At 41.0% G+C, this 11,138-nt stretch overlaps 1 long non-coding RNA gene and 1 pseudogene across 2 annotated transcripts in view; both read left to right on the forward strand.

The window, feature by feature from the left end:
* The window catches only part of LOC119472554, a 26,529-nt gene extending 21,538 nt beyond the window's left edge, over positions 1–4,991 (forward strand). Inside the window, exon 3 of the long non-coding RNA XR_005201700.1 lies at positions 4,899–4,991. This is a non-coding gene — a long non-coding RNA (uncharacterized LOC119472554). The remainder of the gene's footprint in view (positions 1–4,898) is intronic.
* LOC108310543 lies at positions 575–1,357 on the forward strand (annotated as a pseudogene). Its single transcript, XR_001827797.2, has one exon. The product of XR_001827797.2 is annotated as an ADP-ribosylation factor-like protein 2-binding protein (transcript).
* Positions 4,992–11,138: the final 6,147 nt, after the last annotated feature.

Below are 11,138 nucleotides of genomic sequence, written 5' to 3' on the forward strand. Positions count from 1 at the left end.
AAAAAAAAAAAAAAGCCCACAATTACTTTCCCAACCTCAAATGTTTATAGCAATAACATCTGATGGTTCTCAGATACTGTTATACAGGGTGTGGTGCATTCTCCACATAAATTCTTCTTTTCACATTCAGATAAAAGGCTGATGTAATGGGTCAAATTTTATTAAGCTTCTTTAGAGAAAAATACTGACTAACCCAGTGTGAAGAATTCATTCACATGGAAAAGTCCAGTAAAAAGAAGTAGAGTCATATTTATCTCAAAGTTGGCTATTTGTGATGTATCCCACATAACTGCTTTGAGATTAAATATAGAAGGGTTTTAATAAAGCTTGTTTCATCAAAATTCAGATTTGTAAACCAAATAAATTAAGACATTTTTGTGTCATAAAAAGTTTACTTTAGAGCGATCACCGAGGCCTGGACCTGCGGTGGCGTCGGCGGCCGCAGAGGGCCGGGCGGGGCCTAGAGGCCGGGCTGGCTCGTGGCCGCAGCTGGCTACCGAGGGACAGGCCTGGCGCGCAGGCGCTGACCCGACTAGACAGTGAGCGGCCGCGGCCTTGGCTGCAAGGCCTTAACCTGGCCGGCAGCCGCGCCCTGCTTGTGGGTTGGGCCGCGGTCGGGGTAGGAGCCTACGCGGGGCCGGGGCGATGGACGCCTTAGAAGAGAGCTTTGCGCTGTCTTTCTCCTCCGCCTCTGATGCAGAATTTGTTGCTGTGGTTAGATATTTAGAGGACATTGTCATGGATGACGAGTTCCAGTGATTACAGAGAAATTTCATGGACAAGTACTACCTGGAGTTTGAAGACACGGAAGAGAATAAATTCACCTACACATCTGTTTTTAATGAATGCATTTCTCTGTTAGAAAAATATATTCAAGCTGCTGGAGCGAATTTCTGGATTCAACATGGCAGCTTTCACCACAACATTACAGCACTATAAAGATGAAGTGGCTGGTGACACATTCGACATGCTGCTCACCTTTACAGATTTTCAGGCTTTTAAAGAAATGTTTTTGGACTACAGAGCAGAAAAAGAAGGCCGAGGACTGGATTTAGGCAGTGGCTTAGTGATGACATCGTTGTGCAAATCATCATCTGTGCCAGCTACCCCGAGCAATCTGCGGCACTAGGTCCTACCTCCAGCCAATGAATGGGATTATTCTGGATGTCACCGGCCCAATAGGCTCAGCTCATGATGACAGAATACATCTTAAAAAGACTGACTTATGTAACTCTTCGTGTATATTAAGTATTGATACGTCAAAACCAAAATGACCTAACCCCTCCTGGACCTATTTCTCCTGAAACACCTTCTTGAATTCATTTACCATAGTACTCCTCTCCTTCTCAAGTAGACACCTCTCTCAGGAGCTTCTGAGTAACACGCTTCTGAAGTGAGCCCATGTCAGGCACTCCACCTGGGCGGGGGGGCCTTCCCCTAGCATACATGCTGGTGTGTGAGTGTGGACTAACCCGCCGTCACCACCCCCTGTCCCAGCAGGCTCAGCATGAATCTTTTTGTGCACTTGCACCCCTTTTTCACATGGGTCATGGTTTCAGTACTTCAGCCTCAGTGGAGTTCCCATTTATCTAGCGTGTTACTCTAGCTTATCTTGAGATTTCGGAATCTCCTGTGATTACAGCTTGTCTCCGCTGTAGGAATCAACAGAAAGAGACGTCCTCTGCATAAAAGCTCCACTTGAAAAGCCACCTCCTAATCCTAACATTTCCAGTCCTAGTGTCACTGTCTTCTGGTTCTGATTTAGTCCCCACTGTTTCTAGAAGTCTCTTTTAAGCATTATTTTTGAAAAAAAAAATTTATAGATGAAAACTCAGGCTAACCTAGTGGATGTGATCTTGGAACTTCCATGATTATCCACATAAAAGATCAAAGTATTATATGCTGTGAGCTTTTTAGGTGATAGTGCTGTGAAGGCAAAAATGCTTTCTACATTGGCGTTCGTTCCTATGTTACTAGGCACCTATGAATGTATGCAGTGTGCTAGAAATAGACTGAAACATATTCTTATAGCATGTTAGTGTGCTTGCATGTTTGCTGAAAATCCTTTCTGTATAAACCAGTTTGTTAGGTTCTCTGGGTTAGGTAGGGAGTGCAGTTTTTTCCTGTCAAAATCTCTCCTACCAAGATGGTGTTCCACTGTCCAGCCCAGCATGAGTAGCAGGTAGAACACAGCCTTACTGGCTGTTTGTCTGCTTTGGTGTAGTGCAATGTGTGTTAGATTACTTATCAGAAAACATGAATGTCATCTCTAGAAAGAAAAACACATAGTAGTCCAATTCCCAGTGTGTCCCTTTGACTTTTTTTAATAGTAAAAATAAGAATCTGTACTGACTTTTCACTTGGCCATTCTGGTTTTAAAGGAAAAGCTATAAGCTCTGTTTTTCTGTACTGATCTGTCACTTATTAAATACTTTTGTACCATAAGTAAAATTTGAGGTGTTTTGCAAGGAAAAAGTTTGCTTTATGAAAAGACTCAAATAGTTTTTTTTTTCCTTTTCTTATTTTCAGACAGAATATTGCTCTGTCGCCCAGGTTGGAGTGCAGTGGCGTGATCTTGGCTCAGTGCAACCTCTACCTCCCAGGTTCAAGCCATTGTCCTACCTCAGCCTTCTGAGTAGCTGGGATTATAGATGCCTGCCACCATGCCCAGCTAAGTTTTGTATTTTTAGTACAGATAGGACTTAGACAATATAATGGTAGGCAGATATAGTGTAAACACACTGTATTATGTACAGTAACACACTGTACTATCTCTGCCTACCATTATACTCTCTATGCCCAATATTATACTCTTGCAGTCGACATATTAATATAAAAAATTAAAGTCATATGATTAATCATATAAAATACATCACAAGTATTGAGAGTGGCACAATCATAATGCCAAAGGTGACAGAGGCAGAAGAAATAATGGGGTCAGAAGACACTGAGTAATGATGGATTTAGAGTAAAGAGCAAGTTAGAGAAGGGCATAATCTAAGAAAAATACAAAGTAGGCTGGGCACAGTGGTTCACGCCTGTAATCCCAGCACTTTGAGAGACAGAGGGGCGGATCTCCTGAGGTCAGGAGTTCGAGACCAGCCTGACCAACATGGAGAAACCCTGTCTCTACTAAAAATACAAAATTAGGCAGGCGTGGTGGCGTACATCTATAATCCCAGGTACTAGGGAGGCTAAGAGAATTACTTCAACCCTGGAGGTGGAGGTTGCGCTAAGCCAAGATTGTGCCATTGCACTCCAGCCTGGGCAACAAGAATGAGACTCTGTTTCAAAAAAAAAGGAAAAGAAAAATACAAATAGAGCTATACTGGAGAATTTTTATAGGGGAGTACCTTTATAGTAGAAAAGGTTAGAAAGGTGAGCTGGAGCCATATTATAAACCATGATACCAGCCTTAGAAGTCTGGGCTTCATTCTGGGTAACAGTGGTTCTGGGAGTCCAGTGTATACAAAAATCATCCTGGGGGAAAACTGGTGACTAGACAGATTAACTCTTGTGATTCTAATTAGCATGTTTGGGATGGTCCCAGAAAACTGCATCTTAACAGGCTCCCCAGGTGATTCCAGTACATGGACACACTTTGAGACACTCCGCCTCAGGACAAATGATTAAGAAACTCTACTATTAACTGTTGCAAATACCCCAATTCCCTGTATGCTGTGAAAACATTTAATTGCATCCAATTTTTCTTTGTTAATTTAGCATTGACTTTGTCACTGTTTACATCTTGAGTGAATGTGCTTGACAATGCGCTTTTCTGGTTCTGACTCTCTATCTTCTCCTCTGGCCTCTCATACTTTGCCCTTTCTTTACATGTTATTTCGTAAGATTTTGATTTTAGTCCTCTACAGATGTCCCTGAGTTATTTCATCCACTCCTAAGGAGCGTAGAGAACGTTGATACCAACCTCAGAAGATTAGACTTTGTCCTGTAGATAAACAGGAGTTATAAAAGTTTCTCAGAAGTAGAATATCATAGAGAAAGACGTTCTGGGAATGTAACCTTGGAGATGGTCTGCAGAAAAGGAATAGGCATAGGAGAAACAGGAGGTAGGGAGAATAATTATGAGACCACCAAAATAACTGTTTAAAGTCATCATCAAGGGATGACTTCAGAATGAAAATGTTACTTTTCTAGTAGTTCTTCCCTTTAAGAAACTAGCCTTATTTCAATAAATTAATAGGCAAGACACTTCTAAGTACATTGGAATCTCATTATCTTTTTTTGCTATATATTTAACTATAATATAAGGAATCAGGTCCTCTGCAATGTTAATCACAGATAGTAAAAATCTGACATGACACTGTTCTATTATAACATCAATGTGATTTCTTTTCTAAAACAAGTGGCACAAAGGATTTTATAATATTGATAAGTTTTCATTATGGAGTCAAGAAATCATCGTTAGTACAGATATTATTCATAAATGGTAAACTTTATTTTATGACTTGAACTCGTGAAAGAATGGTAAAAGTATATTTGATTTTACTTTACACGAAGGTACTCAAGCTATTAAACCATATCCATTGTGTCTTATACACAATATTTTCTATAATTGAATCCAGACGTTTCTAAATTGGCAGAAAAAATAGTGCCTGTATTTAGATATTCTATTTGAAAGATTCTAGAATCTTAGAAAAACAGAGGCAGAAAGCGCCTAAATTAGGTTCAACCCTGTCTGCTCCTAATTTAGTAGATAAACCAGTTTATTGGCTATTCTTTGTCAAGTGTTCCAAATTGAGAGATGCTAAGTCTTTATAAAGATCAATTTCAATTTTTAACAACTCTCACTACAAGAAAGTCAAGAAAATAGAAATTAGACCTCCCCCTTGTGTGACCTTGGGAAAATTCCTTAAGCATTGTCTTACTTTTCACAGTGCTATCGTCATCATACATATACCGTGAAAGTAAAATATCTATTGAAGATTCTTTGAACACATTGGGCTGGAAGAGCTACAGAAAACCAAGGTATAGTTATTTTCATATCTACAACTTCATTTGCCTTTTCCCTTGTTGTAGCCTCCCTGGAAATTAAGCAAAGATGGCAATCGCCTTCTGCTTAACAACCCTTCATGTACCTGAAATTGTTATTCTCCCCAGGTACCTCAAGAACATTTTTTAGAGAGGATTGCCTGAACTCTAAAACAGGAATCAAGGGCTATGAGTCAGCATTTCACCTACAAATAAAATCAAAATGGTTTAAAATAGGTAACATAATCTTTTTGAAAGACATACATACCTCTTTGGAGACGCTTTGAGACAACTGGAGTTTGCAAGTTTATGAATAGTTTATTACATTTCAATAAGTGTATCATGAATCAATAAAGCAAAAAGGACAATGAGCTCATTACCAAGCCAGTTATTGATTCTCTAGTTCCAAAATAGAATAGTACAGGAAGGGTATAGAGAAAATAGAATTTTTTCACGATAAAAATTTTAAGTATGTTAGGAAGACAGACCTAAAGAAACCATCAGACACAACAAAAATTTCAGCAGCTACTTAGGATGTTTATTTATTTACCTTTTTTTGTCAATTAGAATTATTTGGTTTTTACTCTTAAAAAAAAAAACACCTTTTCAAATCAAGTCAGAGGAGTAATATTAGGGGTATTCTTTTGGGATAAAGTTCCATGGGTCCTGGCTGATGGGGCTCAGCGGCTTCAGAGTGAAGTTCTCCTGTACAGTTATTAAGGCCTGAGCACTAGATGATGGTGACCTTCATCAGGCAAGGAGCTCTTATCACCTGAGGGAAACCTAAACATTGGTGAGGTTACCTAACGCCCAAGCTTCACTCTGAGAGGTCGAGCAAGTGATCTGTTGGTTTATAGAAACTGTACTGTGTCCAGGAAAATTAGAGAAAATCTACATCTCCTCAAACCTAAATCTGGCTTGAAGCCACTCTTTGGTTTAAAGTTATATATTAGTTAGTGTTCTTCAGAGGGATAGAACCAATAGGGGATATATACATATATGTGTATATTTATATATATAATAATCTCACATATATATGTGAGAGATATAATCATCTCATATATGTATAATATATATAATAATCTCATATATATAATATAATATATATTGCATTATATAATATATAATATATTATATAATATACAATACAATGTAATATATAATACAATATAATATATAATATATATTATATATATTACATAGAATATATATTATATAATATATTATATATTATATATTATATAATATATTATATATTATATATAATATATAATATATAATATATTATATATTATATATTATATATTATAATCTCATATATATAATAATCTCACATATATATATGAGATTATTAGGGAGAATTGGTTCACACAATTACGAGGCAAAGTCCCATGATAGGCTGCAAGCTGGGAAAAGGGAAAAGCCAGTAGTTTGGTTCACTCCAACTCTAAAAGCCCCCAAACCAGGGAAACCAACAGCGCAGCTCTCATTCTGAGCCCCTGGGAGGTCACTGGTGCAAGTCCCAGAGTCCAAAGGCTGAGGAACCTGGAGTCTGATGTCCAAGGGCAGAAGAAGCCTAGTGTCCTGAAAAGCATGGGAAGAGAGAAAGACGGAGAAGACTCAGCAGACAAGCTTATCCCCTTTCTTCCACCTGCTTTGTTCTAGCCAAGCTGGCAGCCCAATGGATGGTGCCCATCCACATTAAGGGTGGGTCTTCCTCTCCCAGACCATCAACTCAAATGTCAGTCTCCTCTGGCAACACCCTCACAGACACATCCAAGAACAATGCTTTATCAGCCATCTAGGCATCTATCAGTTCAATCAAATTGACACCTAATATTAACCGTCATAGTGATTATTTGCTTTGAAGATGGGATTGTGTCATTTGGTGTGAGATAGAGGTCCACAAATTTTTCTGTAAAATGTCAGACTTTAAATATTTTAGGCTTTGCATGCCACATACAGTCAATCTCTGTTGCACTTATTCTTTTCGTTTTTATGACCCTTTAAAAAGGTAAGAACCATTCTTAGCTTGTGTGCTGTACAAACACAGACCATAAGTGGTCTGCAGGTGGTAGTTTGCAACTCCTGGCCCGAGGGACTGCTCCCAGAACATCAGGAGTAATCATGTCTGACGTTCTCTTGGGGAGAGGGAGTGGAGAGGAATGTAGAGGAAAGGATTACGAATCAGTTCAGCCCTATATGGCCTGGGCTTTGATTGCAGTAGAATCTTATTCAAGTGTGAATAATAATATCCAACTGCTGGGGTTACCTTTTCCTTGGCCAGGAGACAATGACACACCCTGTGGGTGGGGTGGAAGTTTCTCTCTGCATCAGAAAATGGATAGTTATGATAGTCATAACGCTGAAGGTCACAGAATCAGAAACGAGGAAGTGTGTGGGGGGAAATCCCGCAAGAGCTGAGGCAGGAGTCTGAAGACTCAGTGTGTTCTCATATAAACATAGAATTAGAAAAGAATTAGAGATGTAGTCACACATAGTTATTCCTATATATAATAATAAATAATCACATACCTATTCATATGTAATCATAAATATATAACACATATAATTATATAATCTTTAATCTTACTAATAAGTCTCAGGTCAAGAAGTATGGGACTTAAGTGGCATGGAAAACAGGTGACCCCAAGGCAAGATGCTCTAAGTCCTCTGTCATGCCGGCATAAGGGCTGCTGGAGGACACCTTGGCTGTGCGGCAGCGTCAGCGCTGTGAAAGCACCTGCTGTTTAGCCAGCTAGGGAAAGAGACGTCCAAGATGATGGAGACGTCTCCTTCCTCGGGGGAGTGAGGAGAAAACTCTGCTCTCCCAAGCTCTTGTGGTAGGCCTGACAGCTGTCAGGGAGGCCCACAGACATCCGGGGACTTAACTGTCTCTATGTGGTGCTGTGCTTCAGCGGTCACCTTCCATGTCTACTTTCAAGTTCTGCTTCTGCACCTGGTTCCTCTTTTTCCTAGAAGATAAGAATTAGTGATCGTAACATAAATCTTAGTGACCTTGTTATTTCTTGACAAATATGAAAAAAGTGCTGACACCTTAGGTTTTCTCCAGACCTCGGCTTCTTCAAAGTCTTGGGACCCCATCTCCAAGACACGTGATTTACCTGACCCTATCACTGACCACCATTACCTCAACCTACCTGCCCTTCCCCCCGCTTTGTACTCAATAAAAGTCAGAGTCTCCAGGCTCTCGGGGCCACTGCCGGTCTCCACGCTTTGGATAGCAGTGGACCCCTGGCCCCAAACTTTCTTTTCTTTATCTCTGTGTCTTGTGTCTTTTATTTCTACAATTTCTCATCTCCACACCTGCAGAGAGGGACTCAAGGGACCCTATAGGGCTGGACCCCACAGCAGTGCTTGGACTGGGGATACACAGGTGTATCTATCTGGGCCCACTCAGGAGAGAGAAACCACACAGTAAGCTGAATTAACACAGTCGTCCCTCAGTATCCATGGGGGGTTGGCCCCTGAGGATACCAAAATCCATGCATGCTCGAGTTCCTTATATAAAATGGCATAGTATTTGTATATAACCTATATATAATCTCCCATATGCATTAAATCATCTCTACTTAAAGTACCTAATGCAATATAAATGCTATGTAAGTAGCTATTGCACTGTTTTTAAATTTATATCATGTGTATTATTATAATGTTATTTTTGCTTCTTTTTTAAGTATATTTGATCTGCAGTTGATTAAATCCTCAGATGCAGAAACTGGGGATATGGAGGATCAACTGTATAACAAATTATAAACTGTAACAGTGAGTTGGAATATCAAGAGGTTGGCTAGTAAGAAGTAAAGAGAACTCTGAAAACTATAGCAGTAGCAGATATCCTTGCAAATGACATATGTGTTACTTTGCTAGGGCTGCCATAACCAAGTGCCACAGGCTTGGTGGCTTAAACAACAATGTATTTTCTCACAGTTCCAGGGGCTAGAAATCCAAAAAACACGGTATCAGCAGGGCTGTTGTCTTCAGAAGCCTCTCTCTGCTTGTAGATGGCCACCTTCTCCCTATGTCCTCACACGGTCTTCCCTCTATATCTGTGTCCTGACCTCTTCTTCTAAGAACACCAGTCACTCAGATTAGGGTCCATCCTAATTACCAGATACAGTCATATTCTAAGGTACTAGGGATTACGACTTCAACATATGCATTTAGGGAGACAGAATTCAGCCCTAAGAACATAACACAACTAGCCACTACCCCTAGAGCTGAGATAGAGACCCACAGAGTATGCCCTCATCTCCCCCTCACCCCCAAGGGTCACAGCCAAACCCTGTTGAAGACAGCATGGCTCAGGCTCTCCCTAGATGGCAGAGAAGTCATCAAGGTGCCATGCCCATGAAACTTGCTAGAAATTTGTCCTTTAGAACTTTATGGAAATCCACCCTCTAGGTGCCAGAGAGAGAGCCAGTTCATGAGGCATCTCAATGAAGGTGAGGCAGAATAGGTTCTGGAGGCCGGAAGCCTTCACTTCAACCAATCAAACTGGTCACCAGCCAGGTCTTCATTTGCATAGGGTGTAACTTTGTAACTTCATTTCAGCCTCTGATTGGTCACCTCCTGCAACCAATCAGACTGGTCTCAGGCTAAGTCTTCAAGTGCATAGGGTGTAACCAAGTAACCAATGGGTTACTTGGTTTAAGTACTCTAGAGAGTACTTAAAACCCAGAAGATTTTGTAATCAGTGCTCTTGAGCCACTGGCTCCAGCTGGTTCCCAATCTCTGGAGTATACTTTGATTTTAATAAATCTGTGCTTTTGTTGCTTCATTCTTTCATTCCTTTGTTTATGCATTTTGTCCAATTCTTTGTTCAAAACACCAAGAACCCGGACAACTCTTAGTCAAGACCCTCCACTGGTAACAGAGGCCCTCTCTACAAAACCACCTGAAGCAGGTGCCAGGGGAAGCTGGCAGCTGCTGGGTGGTCTGGCCACCAACTACACTCCAAGAACCTGGTGCTGAGAAGCCATGCCCTCTGCAGGAGCACACCAGACACACCAGAACCAGGAAGCAAAACTCTTTCCATCCTATGATGAATCTCCAGTGCCCCTTACCCACACACACACACACACACACACACACACACACACACACACACAAAACATCAGGCCACTGGCAAGGGAAAACTACTTAAAGGGCCTAGTTCAATTTTCACAGAGCAGACAAAAAGGATAAATTTGAAGTTGTGAGGCAATCAATCAATAGCAGGTACAACGTGAATTCCTTCTTCCAGGGAAGAAAGAAATTCCTTTTGGACCCTAAGCTTCCTACTCTCTCCACCTGGCAGAAACCTGCTGAGGCCTCACCAAGGGCCAGGGTTTGGGTTTGGCCTGTGGGTGTTGAGAATGGCATTTCTGTTAATCTTGCAATGTCCTTCATGGAGTCCTGTATAAAGTCATAGCCTGGCCTGAGCTGTCCTGTGGAGAATTGGAAAAGCAATCACTGGTGGCACCCCTCAGGGGTGCTATGCCCAGGAGGGTGCAAATGGGGAATTCACCAGCAAACAGAGGGGAGGACCAGAGGGAAGATTCAGAGGGACTGGCCCAAGAGCACCTATGAGCCCCTTTGGAAACCATCCCAATAGGGGAGGCTGGAGGACTTTTCTGGAATGGGGGGAAGGCTCATGCTATAATCATGTGACTATAGAAAGGAAACATAAAACAATTACATGGCCCAAGGCTGGAGAGACAGAGGGTGTACATTTAAAAGAAAACATCATTTGAATACGAAGTGTTAGTAGAATTATTACAGAGGGAAAAGTTCACAATGATTTCTTCCCTTTCATATTTCCTTGTTGATACTGTGATAATTCAGCCTTAGAGCAATAACTTTGGAGTTTCTCACACCAGGTCACGATAAGGAACTAAAAAAGTTTCCTTTCCAGGGACATGGATGAAGCTGGAAACCATCATACTCAGTAAACTAACACAGGAAGAGAAAACATAGCACTGCATGTTCTCACTCATAAGTGCGAACTGAACAATGAGAACACATGGACACAGGGAGGGGAACATCACACACCAGGGCCTGTCGGGGGGGTTGGGAGGTTAGGGGAGGGATAGATTAGGAGAAATACCTAATGAAAATGATGGGTTGATTGGTGCAGCAAAACC

This window comes from Cebus imitator, unplaced genomic scaffold (assembly GCF_001604975.1).
Source record: "Cebus imitator isolate Cc_AM_T3 unplaced genomic scaffold, Cebus_imitator-1.0 Scaffold104, whole genome shotgun sequence".
NCBI lineage: Eukaryota > Metazoa > Chordata > Mammalia > Primates > Cebidae > Cebus > Cebus imitator.